Genomic DNA, 16,316 nt, shown 5'->3' on the forward strand with positions numbered 1-16,316 from the left:
GGCATGCCCAACTGTTGGCAAAATTTGTTGTCATTTATATTTTATATTTTATATTTATTGTTTCTCCTTTTTCCTTTTTCACATTTTTTACACAAAATTTGTTCACAAAGTCAATAAAGTTCTCGTTGAAAAAGATTTAGAAAATTAGTTTATTCTTATCATGTTTGAGAAAAGATGTTTCTTGATAACAGGCGTGTGTGCATGCTTATACATGTAAGGCATGGTAAACGAATGCAAGTTTTCTTCCATCGATACGGTAGTTGACCTTTATACATTTCCTGCTTTTAAATATCACGAGTGGCAGCGTAGTCGGATGGCAAGTAGTGTAATCAGGACGACGAGGTTACAAAATTTGTTTGCAAATTCCAAAAATATTCTTGATTTCAACAGTTGTTCGCAAATTCAATAAATGTTTGAGAATTTCAAAAAAATGTTCACACTTTGAAACAATTGTTCGTAATTTTTAAAAAGGATCGTGTTTTCAGTTTAGTTCCTATTTTTTCAAAAAATGTTCTCCTTTTCATTGCCTTTTTCCTTTGTAAAACAAATGTTTGGGAGTCCCAAAACTCGTGTTTTCACAAAATATTTTAGGTTTTTTCAAAAACACAAATTTGTGTTCAAGTCTCCCAAAAAATTGTTTGCAATTCCAAAATATGTTATCATTTTTAGTTTGTTCCTTTTATGTTTCCCAAAAAATGTTCACGTTTTCACAAAATGTTCTAGTTCTTTTTAAACTATCACAAATTTTTAAGTGACCGCGTTTCTACAAATATTTACCTTTTCCAATTAGAAAATGAGGTCCGTTTTTTTTAAAATATTGTCGCGGCTTTTGGTTCATATAGACTGGGTTACCTTTTTGGACACGAAATCTCAGTTGGTATAGTGGCTACTGTCATGGTTGACTGGTGTGATGTCCCTGATTCGATCCCTATTGCACACTTTGGTTTATCTTAATTTTGTGAACTATTTTTTAAATTTTGCGGCGATCTTTAGTTTCTTAATGATTCGCGCTGGAACTCTGACATAGCAGATTGGTTGTCATAGTGGTTAGCTTAGCGTCCACATAGACTGATAGATGCAGGTTTGATTCCCAGCGTCGTCCTTTTTATTGTTATTTTTCTGTAGTGAACGTGGCACACCTGCAGATGGGCCGGCCCAGGTGATCTTGCCTCTACGGCCTCGTATCGTATGCAGGCAGCGGACGACGTACTTTGAAGAAAATACTTTTCTCAAAAAAAAAAAACTTTGAAAAAGACCATCATGCCCTTTATTATGAATGGGTATGGAATAATCTCAGCCATCGATGTGTTTAGGGAGGGTGTACCGAAGCGGAAGTGCACTTGAAAATATCACTCGCTCCAGGAACCTATGATGATGACATGAGAACTACAGTTAGCACAAGACTGTAATGGGATAACAATGAGAAAACAGGGTATACACCATACCATACCATCTGATCTGAGCCAGTCCTGAACACACACAACTTCTTCACGCCACATGCTACTAGACTCACAAATTGTGCGCCTCGCAGTCTTTATTGCTACGCTGCAGTCTACACTGAGTGGCACGGCCAATATAACGTGCCATCCGAGCAATCGTAGGATAAGTCAGGTTATGTTCCTTCCACCATTGGAGAACACTGGACTCATCTGCAGAGAGACCTGGCTCCTGCATGTACTGATCAAGTTCTGTCATCGGTCGCTCACTGTACGGACATTTGGCGGATTGGTAATAGTCCATCAGTGTATCACGTCCCTCCCCAAGAGTTCTTTTTCTAGCTTTAGATCCAGAAGTGCAGCTAGTGTCTTCCACCTGATCAGAATATTCACAATAGAGGTTGAGCAATATGGCATGCACTTCTTCAATATAATCTTACATATCATCTTCAAAACTCCGCTTCTCCAGATGATAATTGCCTGCATCAGACCGGAGACGGGACTTGATGCGTTTCAAACGGTATGAAGGATCCATGATCATAGGCATACAGATATTTAAGCAACAGAGTTTCCACTGCTCCTTAAACTTTTCTTGCATCTTCTCCAGCTCTTTCGAAATTTTACTATCTCCCCAGATATAGGATTCAGCATCACGATGCAAAAGTTTCTTAACATCCCACACCTTGTCAAATAGGTCAGCTGGATTGCAACAATTGTGTATTTCATCCATGTGTTGTTGCAGATCTGTCGGATTCAGGGCTCCGCAGACCCAAGAAAGATTTGAACTCTGGGGCGTGTGCGAAGAACTCAACCTCCTCAGCCAACCGATCCGTCGCGCCCATGGCCTAGCTCGAAGAACAAGGAAGAAGATGGACATGGCAGTTTACCCAGGTTCGGGCCATTTTGCGGTGTAAAACCCTACTCCTACTTTGGGGTAGATTAGTCTGACGAGGAGCTGAGGATAAACTAGTACAAGGGAAGAACAGCCTCACGAGGTCTGCTCTGGTGAGGGCGGAAAGGATCCCATCCCCTTATATGGTGGTGGCTAACCTATATTTATAGTGGCCTTGGTCCTCTTCCTCCAAAACATAGGCGGGAAGGGATCCCACAGTGGCAATTTGAAAGGGGACAAGTACTACATCTTATCCTGACGAAAGGTGGTCTTCGCATGAAAAGCCTCTGGTCGTGACGCTGCGGTGGGCTCGGTGATGACATCCGTCCTGTTGTCCTGGCGGTCTTGGTCTTGTTGTACGGAATTGGAAACCTTTGGCTGATTCCTCGGGCCCCCGCGCTTGCGCTTGCCTCCTTAGCACAAAAGAGGAAACCTGCTACTCTGCGCCCACTGGCGCCTGCCTGGTCTTGGTCGTCATGGCTTGCGTCACTTCCACCTCATGAGGTGGGCACCTGCATAGGAATCTCCGCTCCTCAAGAGGCAGCCTAGGGAGGCCGCCCCCTCCGGAGGTCTTGATGTCGCCCACCTCGCGAGGCTTGCCCCCCCGAGGGTCTTGTCTTGAAGGTGTTGTAGATGGGCCGTACCAGGCCATCGGTGGAGCCACGCCATGGGCCGCAGGCAGGCAAGTCTAGGTACCCTGGTTCCCAGAACGCCGACAGTAGCCCCCAAGCCCAAGGCGCGCAAGGGCGGTGCGCCGCGGGCCCCAATCACCTGCGGGCCAGGCCACCGCGTGGCGCTTGATGGGACGTGGGTGTCTCCACTTCCCCACGCCACCTCGGCAACCACCCGATTTGGCAACTGCCTAGCGTACGCAGCCCAGCCATCATTGCCGCTGCGCTCGCCTTCTGCTCCCCTCCCTTCCTGCGAACTTGCGTCTTCCTCACCAGTTTCCACACCAGCTCCAATCTGTTCTGCCGCCATGGCTCCCAGGGCGAAGAAGGGGAAGGCCCGTGTGACCGTGGAGCCTTCGCCGGGGCCGGAGCCAGCGCTGTAACGGTCCACGGTGATCAACCAGGAGGGCTTGGACAAGGTCCGACAAGCCCTTGCTGCCGATTCCAACAAGTGGAAGGCGACGACGGTCTGGGCTATCTCTCGGTTCTTAGCTGACATGGAGGCCACCGAAATCCCCCTTCATCTCCACGCTCTTTCTGCCGACTCGCTGCCTCCGTTCTCTGATTTCTTCAACGCCCTCCTCTCACATTACCGGATCCACGCGCTCCATCTGGATCCTGGATCCATCCACTACTGCAGGAAGCTGCTAACGCGGCACTACGATCAGAGACCCTTCGACGAAACTATGTGCGATGCCCTAATCGCAAACGGTGGTGTAAAAAACCCGTCAAAAAAGGTGCAAAACATTTGCGATGGAGGATGCATCAAACACGGTTCAGATTTTAGTTGCGTGTGCGATTGAGGGCATACGGTTCAGTTTAATTAACCGTTTGCGATGAGGAGGAACAAAAGAAACGGGCAACTAGATGAAGGTGTGTGCGATGTACAACATACAGTTCACTCGGATGAACTATTTGTGATTAGGCAACACAAAAGAAATGGTCAGCCAGATCAAAGGTGTGTGCGATATACGGCATGCGGTTCACTCGGATGAACTGTTTGCGTTGAGACATGAGAACAAAAATGGTTCAAATGAACAAGATGTGTGTGATACGAGACAAACAGGTCTGTAATCGGAAACATGTGCGAAGACCAATAACAAGACAGATGATTACTGCTAACAAGCCGTGTGTGTTGTGAGCAAACGATTGCAGGTATATAATTGTGAGTGATTGATGAAAACATTACCGACGGGTTCCATTGTTTAGTCAGTGTGCGATGTGATTTTCTTTGTCCGCACAACATCTACGCTATGTCTACAGAGCATCAACATATATACTTAAAATGACAACATTGCATAACCAAATTAAGCATATAATTACACGAGTGACTACACACATAACATTTCCACACACCAAAGAAAGCAACTACATGCATACTAAAGTAGGAGAAACGAGGATCTAATCTCTACTTATTGTAGCGACGATGCTTGCCATTGCTCTACTTCCGGTTGGATCCCTAGCCATTTTGGGGAAGGAGACACTTCCTCATGTCAACGATCCGCCTGTACATGTCGTAGCTCGTGTACGCCTCCTTGGCCGCGTACACGACGTGAGCTTTGTCGAGTTTCTCCATCCAGGCCGAGTGCCAGGCACACTTGTCCTTGTTGCACGAATCCTTCATGTCTTTGTAGTAGGGGTCGATGATGGCCTCGGCGAGGTGAACCAGTGAGTCCTTCTCATGCTCCTTGCTGCCCAGATCTTGTATTGGCCCTGGATGTCAACAAGATTCTAGCAGGCGATGCCCGAATTCTCGAGCGCCTTTACATCGTTGGTGATGTCCACCGTAGCGAACATGTAGTGGGGGCTATTGACAAACCTAGCGAAACGCTCGCAAGGCCTTGTGGCTAGGCAGTAGTGGTAGACGAGGACGTGGTGGCGCACGCACATCTGGGCGATGGCAACCTTGGGACGAGACCTAGCACGAGCGCGGGTGTACTCGAGGTCGAACTTGACCACCTTGTACTTCTCCGTGGCAAGCAACAACTCCATGATGTGGATGGAGTGCTCCACCCAGACCGGGTCGTTGGTGTACACCACCGAGAGTTCCATGAAACTTCTGTGGGTGTCCACCGTGGCACGCATGGTGAACTGCTGCTCGTCGTCGGCAGCCGCTCGGAGCGCCATTGGAGCCGCGCAGGATACCCTCTAAGAATTTATCATGGTGGGTGTGCTTCTTGTAATGGTGGGGCGCGATCGAAAGGTTGAAGGGACACAAGGGTAGGTTAAATGGCCACTGTAATAAATGGGGGCCGGCCGGCCTGTAATCGTCACGTCTCGTCATGGCGTTCATAGCAGAGGATTCCAGTGCACGCTTGACAACACCGCACCGCACGCTTGTGCTTGAAGAGGCGCCAAATGTATCGTCGGTGAGCCTGTTCCCGCGCTACCACGCTGCTTACCGCGCAAGCTTCCCGCCCGGCTAGTTTGTCCACGCGTCGGCTAGAAGAGGGACAAATCGTGGGCGTTTATTGGCAAAAAACTTTGTAAAAACGAAGTGTGTGGAATGACTTCGGTCATAAGTTTACCCTTGGGTGATGAGGTCAAAGTTACACAGAAGGGTGATGATGGACACTCGAGTGCGGTAATTAATTCTGCGCTCTACAGTGCACACGGTGGAAGAAACCAACTGTGTGCAATAATGTCGAAGATCGCAGTCGAGTTAGCTATACAGATCGTATGCTGTGAGATCGACAAGGTAAACTGATTCGAGAATGGTTAATAAAATCTAAGACCATTGCATATTAAGGTCAAAATAGTGCTAGCAATATACGAGTCTCATACGATGCCATTTCAACAATTGTACCATAAAAGCTCGAAATGTTACAAGGTTCAAATTCCAGAGTTATATGGCTCAAATTCAAATATTACAAGGTTCAAACTGGTATTAGAAATGAAATTCAGCTCATCAGCTACAAACGCTCGCGCTGATCCGCTGAACATGGATATCAGAGAGGTTCAAACTAATATCACCGCTTCTAAGTCTGGCTTCGAAACCTCACAAAGTTAGCCACTGAGAAGTCATGTATGGAGTTCACACGATGACTTCTGATTACTCTGTCATCTAAAGTTCCAAAATGAAATTCAGCATTTTTGGAGCCTACTCCATTCTGCTGCAGGTGTCGGCGCTGATCAACAAACCATTCATTTTTGCGAAATAAATGTAGGGAAAACCTCATTTCCTTCAGCACCCTTGCTCTGAGAAGAAAGAACCTGGCGGATATAATCTCCGGTAAGGTCCCTCGGTAGGAGTTCAAAGTAATTTCTGAGAGATGCAGATCTAGGCATTCGACGTGATTGTTATATTGTATCACATTATCCACCACTGGGCCTAATCTTATCTGCAAAAGAAGAAAACGTGTTAGTGCCTACATGCAGTTTTGAACATTACTACAGGCCTAGCTATTTGGTTTGTAGGATTTATAAAATTCACTAACATGCCATCTTCGATCTGACATGATTAACATGGGCATTTGATTACATTCTAGAAAAATATAGCCTTCTTCACAGGATGTTGGAGTGGATGAAAAGTTCCCTAAGAAAACTAGTACAGATGAATCCAAAGGAGAAATGCTTATTGATTGTAACCATATGGATCAAGCAACCAATATGGGGGGGGACATGTATGTACTGAAATCGTCCAAAAGAACCTTCAGAAATCATAGTACATTGTCATTGTAAACTTGGAAAAAGGTGTCACAAATTGAACTCCCTTATGGTTAACATTTAACAGGAAAGGAACATGACCTCGATATATAGCTTCTCCAGGCACAGAAAGCATCTCAGGAAACTGACAACTTGCTCCAGGTCGGGCCCGATAGATTCTAGTGCCAAGACCTTCACTACGCACAGTTTCGGGGGTCAAGCTTGTCAGAATCATTTTTTGAATGACAGACGAACAAACATCTTCAAAATTAGAAGTCGGCTATTGTATCTGAACGACTGTGGATCCAATAATAAGTTCGGAGCATTTGTTAGACGAGTAGCCCACCACCGTCAATTTAGAAATGACAATGATTCTTGTTGGACCTTCTTGATCAACTACAAGTAATCCTCAAGTGCAGGTGTGTCCTGGATGACCATATCATGGTACACATCTTGTGATGTCTTCCTGCCGCACCACCAACACACATAAATAGTCCGGAGAGTCATGGAGGTGATGTGGAAGGTACTCAACCCATTGATCGCGTGAAGACGAAGGTACTCGAGTGCAGTAGAGCCACAGAGAAGGTGCTCCATGTCACCCTTTGAGAGGCAGACGACAATGAGCTCGAGGTGCTTCAGTCATGGTAGAATAAGAGCGGGCGCGTCATTAAGGGGAGGGAAATGGCAGTTCCTGAACTTGCGACGCGCAGCGTGGGCGCGAGGAAGAGTGCGGACGTTGGCAGCGACCGCATATGCCCATCATCAAAAGTGAGTTCCTCGAGCTGATCTAGGGCGGGGGATCGGAACCAGCCGTCAATCTTGGCTCGGTCCTTGCCGTTGGAATGGAACTTGCCCATTCTAAGGCCTTTGGTTGGGCCAAGGTGACTGCCGAGGATCTTGGAGAACGCATCCAAGCTTTTGCGATAGCCATGGCAGAGCTCGCAGCGTCGATGAGGTCGAGAGGGCTGGACTTCCATAGGGGGCGCCACCGCCGGGAAAGGAGGGTTGTACGCGCCCCATATTTGATTGGGAGGAGGGAGATGATGACTCTCAACATATCATCGGGGAGGCTGCTGATTAAGTCTAGGCCTGCTGGAGTCGCTTGCGGTTCTAGCTCGCCCCGCCTCCGCTTGTTGGCAGCCACGTTCTCCACCTTCGGAGTCTCCTTGTCAGCGGCGCTTTCTGATAGAAATGGGAGTACAGGGAATATTTAGTTAAAATAGGGCAATAGAAAAGTGTATTGGTAACTAGAAGTTATTAGGTAGGAATATAGTAAGAAAAGGGAATAACAATTGGTTGCTTAAATACTACACAATTTATTTGACATTGCGGGGTAAGTCAACATATGAAGATAGTTGAAAAGAAAAGTTACTTCGAACAAAGTCTGGACGGATGATTTTGTCGGGGAAGTTAGCATATATCTCATGACCAGGCCCTTTTATGTGCAGTGCAATCTTAGTGCCAGCTTTCTGTACATAAAACTTTGCAATTTCATTCCAAAAGCCAGTGCCAAAATAGGAGTCACCACGTTCATCAAGTCTTACAGTAGCAACGATTGTAAATCCATGGTTTGTGTGCAGTATGACATCCGTGGAGCCTTGATGTATGTAAAGGGAAAAATTGTGCACTACATAATCTGTTGCATAGCGAGGGATGTTCTGTAGAAAATGGTAGGATTGTTAAAGAAAATATGATAACATGCAAATATGGGCCCAAATTGAAAGAACTGTACAACAGTTGAAATCGAAGGACAAAAATCTATAATTAAACAGATAGGGTAAACATGATGTCATGGAAAAATGAGAGTAATCGAAAGAACAATACATCATTAATTTTACTAATATAGAAAGAAGAGGGGGAAAAATCCCTTTTGACGTATATGGTGCATGTGGCACCTTTTATTCAAATATAGCAATATTTAGAATATGTTTAGGAAAGTAGGCCATGCCAACTGATTTAGGGTGAGATTGAACATACCGTGCGTGTGCTCAAGTTATCTGGTACGGAGAGATGGAATCTCTGGCAGCGGTCGCAAAGTCCTGAAGTGTCGGTGCACTGTACATTCTATGAATGAAAGAAAACCCTCAAGTCAGCTCGAATAAAAATGAATTCACGATGATTTCCGCCGGGTGATTAAAGGAGGCAGATGAACTGGGATAAGAGATGAGATAATATCTCGTTAAACTAGTTACCTTGTCGTCCATGAGAAAGAACCCTCAGTATGACAGATTTCCCAACCGAGCGGAGCTGGGTCGACCGTGAGCAGCGTCGAGAAAGTCGATGGCGATAGGCAGCGACAAGCGGAAGTGGCGAAATGCGGTAGGCTTTGCCGGCAGCCTGGCGGCGACGGCAGGCGTCGAGCTAAGTGTTTACCGCCGCGATAGACGGTGCCATGGCATAGACGCGGAGGAGCTTGTGCAGGTGTGAATGGGGAACATGCCGGAGGGGCCGAGGGGGTGACGGGCGGGGTGAGGGTTTTTGTGACGTGGGGATGCTGAGGGTTTTCTTTCTTATTTTTTGAATTGGGTAGTGAGGGTTTTCTGTCCCACAAAGAATTTTGGGGGCGATGGTTTGCTAGAGCGAACCGTGTGTGATTGACGCAGCAGGCAAAATGAAAGCCATTGCACACGGTTCCAATTTTGGGAACCGTGTGTGATTGACATACTACCTCCGTCCTGGTTTATTGGTCCCCCGTTGTAATTTTTACCAAAATTTGGCGAAATATTTAACATACTCGGACATAGATAATGAGCGTACACGAAGATAAGCATAATTCAACCATAAGTAGTACATAGTTCAACAGTATTAAGCATACTCAAGCGTACATATATAGTTCCATCCATCCCACATCTCATCTCACAGGCCGGCACGATCCTGAAGCTTCTTCAGGTACTCGGCGTACGCGCCGTGCGCCACCCTGCGAGAATACTTCTACTTGAAGGAGCCAACGACGGCTATGGTGCAGCGATAACTCGCCGACGGTGACGGCAACCTCTGTCTCCATCTCCATGTTGTGCTCCGGTGCTTTAGCAGCTCCGGCGTCGCCACTCCCTCCGATGAGGCGCTTCGGCGACATCCTCATACACTGGCGGCTTTGAGGACTGAGAGCGGCGTCGAGGATGCAAGCGGAGAGAGAGGATTGTGTGTGTGTAGCGAGGATGGGGGGTGCGGCCGCTCGGGTGCACCATTAATATGGAGTAGTGGGAGTTGTGGGAGAGAGGCGGGCGACGGTCAAACCGATGGCTCGCCTCCCGGTGAGCCTGCGCACCGGACTACTGGCATGCCTACCAAAGTTTCACACAGCTACTCGCACGCCTCCCGATGACACTGCGCAGCGAGCACGCCTCCGTCAATTCACACACCTGCATGCACGCCTCCCCGTCTGCCTGTGCGGCGGACGCGTCCCGTTAACTCACTCCTGTTCGCACGCCACACGGGTTGCGCGACGGCATGTATATTGTTTTTCTATTTGGGTGATTAATGCTGCCGCTTTATTGCTTAACCGAAGCATGGCACGTATCCATTGTTGGTGTAACACTCACGGTTCAAATAAATAATCCATTTGGGATATTGGTTCCCAATTATTAATAATCTCCCATCTGTAATTAGATAAAGATTACATCAAAACTGGTCTCAAATTTGACCAAAAAAGGTACAATGCCACTTTGTATTGGTGTCCATATGATAACACGATAAGTTTCATGAACTTCAAATAAGTTTTGGATGTACTAGAATTTAAAAATCAAGATTCTTAATGTTTGCACTACAAAAAAAAGACACATCCGTGACATTTTGGGCCGAACAAATTTTTTTTGTCATACATATGACACTTCTATGACGATAACTGTGACAAAACCCGGTATCATCATAGATGTGGTGGGCTCCTACTTCTATGACAAAAAGTCATGACAGAAAATGGGCTTTTCGTCCTGGGCGGGCCGGAGACGCAGCTGCATGACATTCTTTGGGCCGTCCATGACGGAAAAAACCGTGGTAGAAGCGAGGGGGAGGAAAATTTCGGGGAATTCCCGGTTACGGTGGGAGGTCGGGGGACGAGCGATGCGCGTTTCTCTCGTACACGTACGCGCGTGTGTGCGAGGCGTTGGCTCTAACTAAACCCTAGCGAGGCGTTGGGCTCTAACTGAACCCGAGCGATTGCAGTACAGGCTACGCGTTACTGAACCCGAGCGATCGATCGATGGCTGTTAACTGAACCCGATCGAGCGATTCCTTCGCTACTGCTGCTAACTGAAGCCGATCGATGCTGCCTCTGTGAGTGTTGCGGGGGGTTTGGATGAACAGTGAGCGGTTGCGTTGCCTCTAGATGAACAGGACCCCGTGGTGTGGTGGAGGGCTGGATAAACAGTAGACGGTGGAGGGGTGCCCGTGGAGGGGTGGATGAACAGGACCCCGTGGTGTGGAGGGCTAGATGAACAGTAGACGGTGGAGGGGTGCCCGTGGAGGGGTGGTTGAACAGGACCCCGTGGTGTGGAGGGCTGGATGAATAGTAGACGGTGGAGGGGTGGTTGAACAGTAGCCGGTGGAGTAGCGCGCGGTGGAGGCTGGATGAATTCCGTGGAGGCTGGAGGAAGTCGACGGTAGTCCGTGGAGGCTGGAGGAGGTCGACGGTGGAGTTGAACAGTGTTGACGCTCAAAAGTGGCACAATGGTAAAAGTTGCTTTAAGCTATGTCAAGATTAATTCAAAATTATGATTGGAGGTCATCATGGAATGGCTTTCTTCGAGAAGATCAAGATGGATATGAAGATGGTCTAAAACGGAGCTCGAATGCAAAAGTTATGACAAGTTCAGAGATGCTCATGTTGACATCAGATCAAAGAATGGCTTAAACTCCAATTAAGATGTCCTCATATAAAAAAATGATCAGAACGAATTGTCTTCGTCTCGTCGAAACGGTTGATTTTGATATAAAAATCGTCTTAATCCGAGGTCATATGCAAAAGTTACAACCAGTACAAGACGCTACTACACTGAATGGCCACACACTCCGAGAAAAACCATCCGGGTTTTGATTTTCTGTGTGTATAGCCGGACACTCCGGGTATGTTCGTCCGGGTTTTGAATTTCGCTGCTGCAGACTTCGGAAAACAGCCGAAAACTCCCTCAAGATGGCTTCAGATCAAAAAACGTTCAACATGAAAGTTGTTCATCTCGTCGAAACGGTCAAGATTGCTTTTGGGCTCGTTTTCATCTGAGGTCGTTTACTCCCCCAAACATGGCCCGCAAGGTGCAGCCGGATTTTACCGAACAGTTTTGAAAAGTTCGGACGAAACAAATCCGAATTGGACTAGGGTTTTGGACGTGAATTGAAGCCTTTTCCTTGCACGGGAAGTCCAGCCGCCTCTTATATACTTAAGGGGTGACGGCCGATTGAACAACAACATACAATCGTAAACGCATCTACAACTTTTTCATCTACTTCTTGTCCCTCCCTCGTTCTTGCTCCCTCATTCTTCGTTGTTCTTCGTGTTGGAGAGCTGCGAACCGCGAGGCTCTAAGGGCGGGTTGACCGACCTAGGGCAGCCCATAGCCGCCGCACTCCCCGACGGGGTCCCTCCCGGGAGTGTAGGGTTTCGGGTCCTCAAAAGCTCTCATCGGTCGACTTGCGAATCGCGCTTCCGGTGAGACTCCTTCGACGTGAGCTGCGGTGCACCACCCCCGGCGTCGAGGGTACACGTGGCGTGTTCATGTGCGAACACACTTTTTGACGACTCCGCTGGGGACAAAGATCAAGCATCATCATCATCCATCATGTCTGGCAATGACAAGATTCCCATGCCCTCGAAAATCAACGCCGATAACATAATCAAGCCCAAATTTGAGGAGTTACCGGAGGAACATCGCCAAGCTTACAAGGAGTACAAGAAGGCGTGTGAAGAGAAGGAGATGCAGGAGTTCCTTTCTAAGTTCAATAAGGATCGCCAAGGCAATATCACTCCGGTTGGAGAAATCAAGTTCCCTCCTCTTCATGATGAACAGGTTAAACCCTCTATAAGTAATACCTTCTCTCCCGAGGTATGGGCTGAAATTGATAGTCGCATTACTGATAGCAATAATCTCTTATACCAAATTTTCTTGGAAAATAGTAATGCTAAAAATAGTATGCCTCGGTCATCTAGTGGTAATGTTGGTGTGCCTGTTACTGCAGAAATCCCTAGTTCAACTTTACCTATTTCATCGGCGCCTCCCGTGCCGATGAATTTTTATCCTAACCCCACAAATAAAATTGTTACTACACCCATTAATCCTATCATGAGTATGCCAAGTTCGGTGGTGACGCCGAACCAAGCCCTACCTACAAGAGCAAACACTGTTAGATCACTGCCGAATTACATTTCGGCATACATGCCACAAATCACACCTGCAACTACTAACTCTACTCCTCCTATGCTACTACCACAAGCTTCATCGTCCACCGTGGATGTTGGTCTAGCTAATCTTAGAGGGGAGAAGGCTAAGATGCTTCGAGAGAATTTTGGAGTTGAGTTACCAAGTAACCGTATTTACCAAAAGCCATATCCAGAATACTTTGATGCAATTCAATGCCCTCGAGGATATAAAATTCCAGATTTTGTTAAGTTTAATGGAGAGGGCACAAAAACCACCTGGGAGCATGTTAGTCAGTACTTGGCACAATTAGGTGAGGCAAGTTCACGAGATGAGTGGAGAATACGTTATTTTCCTTTATGTTTAACCGGTACTGCTTTCTCATGGTTTTTTGCGTTACCACCCGGTTCTATTACTACATGGTTTCACTTGGAACAAAAGTTTCATGATCATTTTTATAGTGGTGATAATGAGCTTAGGTTGTCACATCTTACATCGGTTAGACAAAAGCATGACGAATCGGTCTCCGATTACGTCAAGAGATTTAGAGATACAAAAAACCGGTGCTATAGTTTGGTTATAACCGAGAGAGATTTGGCTGATCTTGTGCTTAGTGGTTTGAGAACTCACATTAGAGAAAGGCTAGAAGGACATGAGTTTTTAAATATCAACCAAGTCTTGCAAAGGGCTTTGGCTCAGGAAAGTCAAAGCAAAGATCTTAAAGAGGTGCATAGATATAAAACTGATCGTCCTAAGATGAATATGGTTGAGTATGATAATGACCACTTGGACGATGAGGGTGATATTTATGCTGCTGAATTTGTTTGGCCATCTAAGGCCAAACCATTTACTTGCAATGATTTAAAGCCGATTCATAAGAATCATGATGAAGAGATGAAATTTACTTTCAACATTGCTAAGTGTGATAGAATATTTGATGCTTTATTGCAAGGAAAGATTATTAGAATATCTCATACTTCACCGCCGTTTGAAGAGCTGAAACGGCGTGCTTATTGCAAGTATCATAATTCTTTTTCTCATGCTACTAATGATTGTAATGTTTTTCGATGACAGATACAATCGGCCATTAATGACGGATGATTGAATTTTTCTGAGATGCAAGTTGATAAGCAGCCTTTCCCAATGAACACCATGGATTTGGAGGGGAAGAAGATGTTAATTCGGCCTAGCATAGCCGAATCAGCTAATAAGAATAATATTGTCATTGGTGAGCCCAGGAAAGATAAGGGGAGCGACAAGGTCTTGGGGAGACAAGTTGTGCTTGATAAGCAACCCGATGGCAAGGAGATAATCAAGATCACCATCAAGAATCCTACACTCGGGGGCAACCACAAGTGCAAGAGAACACTCATGTCAAATTTGTTAAGCCCAAGAGTCCAGAGGTTGGCAAGTGGAAGACAAATGAAGCTAAAGTACAGCGCAAGAAAATCAAGCCAACTTTTGATATGTTGTTGTCGAAATATGCCAATCAAGCGGCCGGTTCTAGCTCTAACCGGTCATCAAATTTGAAGCGCTCAAGGTCACCTCCTCGGGAAGAATTTCAGCATCATGCAAGGCCATATGGGTCATGGGCACCGGGACCATGGATGGCGCCACCCCCCTATGCGCCATACTACATAGGTGGTTTCAATGGAGGATGGGGGCAGCCCCCAATGGCCCCTTATGCTTTTCATCTGGTTGGGCAGAACCAAGGAGGCCCGTTCATGAGAGGCTTTCTTATCCCACACGAGGCCGTTTGAACAATGCTGTCAATCGGCCAACGCAAGATAATCAAAAAAGGGTCAGCAGGCAAGTGTGGCGTGCCAAATCACCAAGTGCTGAAATTTCAGAGCCTGGCAAGCAAAAGGAGAAGAGTACTAGTGGTGAAACTATTATGATAGGCACTAAAGAATTAATAATCAAAGAGCCGATCATTGTTGATAATTCGGCTGATTCTTATAAAGATGTGGCTGCTGTCCAGCAGGATCCCATGGCTAATGATCATGAAGCTAGCACAAGCAAGGCCAAGTCGAGGGATCCAAAATATACCCAGCCTAAGTGGTGTCCTTCCGGTTTGACCAAGGCACAAAAAAGGAGATTGCAGCGCATGAGGAGTCATGAGATGGAGGAACAAGAAGCAGAAAAGCTAAGGGATAAATTATTCAATGAAAGCCGTCCCATGGTACCCCCAAAACAAGTTTGGAGGCCAAAGCAAAAGGAAAACATGGCAGCTTCTGCGTTGTTCATAGCAACACCTACACCACCAACGGAGGACGATGCGACTACTATTACATCGTCCACTTTGCCTACTACTTCCTCTTCACTTGGAGATATTTCAGAATCAGTGGACATGCTTGAGGAAGAAGATGAAATGCTTGATTACGAGTCTACACCGGTTCATGACGGTATGGATATTAATATGGTGTATTACTTACCCGCTGAATTTCGTGCTATAGATGAAGAAGGGGAAGTAGCTCAGCTAGATTTTGGTCCTAAAAATGCTATATTCGAGAAGCTAAAAGAACCGGTGACGCACTTGAAGCCATTGTTCCTTAAAGGTCATATTAATGGATCGCCGGTTGCTAGAATGCTTGTCGATGGTGGTGCTGTGGTGAATCTTATGCCATATTCGGTCTTCAAAAGATTGGGGCTGCCTGATGAAGAGTTAATAAAAACTAACATGGTGCTTAATGGATTTGAAGGCAAAGAGAAAACTGAAGCCAAAGGTGTAATGTATGTGGAGCTTACGGTGGGAAGCAAAACTTTGGCTACCGCGTTCTTTGTCGCCGAGGTGCAAGGTAACTACAATGTGATATTAGGCCGCGATTGGGTTCATGCAAACCAATGCGTGCCATCTACTATGCACCAGTTTTTAATTCAATGGGTTGATGATGAAGTAGAAGTCATTCATGCGGATAATTCGGCTTGTGTTGCTTTGGCCGATGCATTAGTGGATTGGCAACATCCCAATGCTACTTGCTTGACGGGGCACGACTTATCAGAATTTGATTTTCTTAGCGCCACAAAAAGTGGTTTCGTGCCCGTTTCTTTAAAGCCGGTTGGCGATAATCGGCTCCAAGGTATGATGTATTTAAATGGATCCTAACTCAGAGTGGTTACAAAAGCGTCTTGTAGAATATCGGTCCAATGAGAATGATATGTATGAGTCCATAGAAGAGTTAGATGATATGGATAAATTAGGACAAGGTTTTACATTGGCCGATCCATTAGAAGAGATAGATATAGGAGATGGTTCAATTCCTAGGCCGACATTTGTAAACAAAAATTTAAGAGCCGATCATAAGGCTAAGCTGATCGAGCTATT

This window comes from Triticum urartu, chromosome 5A (genome assembly GCF_056163025.1).
Source record: "Triticum urartu cultivar PI428250 chromosome 5A, HENAU_Tu73, whole genome shotgun sequence".
Lineage (NCBI taxonomy): Eukaryota > Viridiplantae > Streptophyta > Magnoliopsida > Poales > Poaceae > Triticum > Triticum urartu.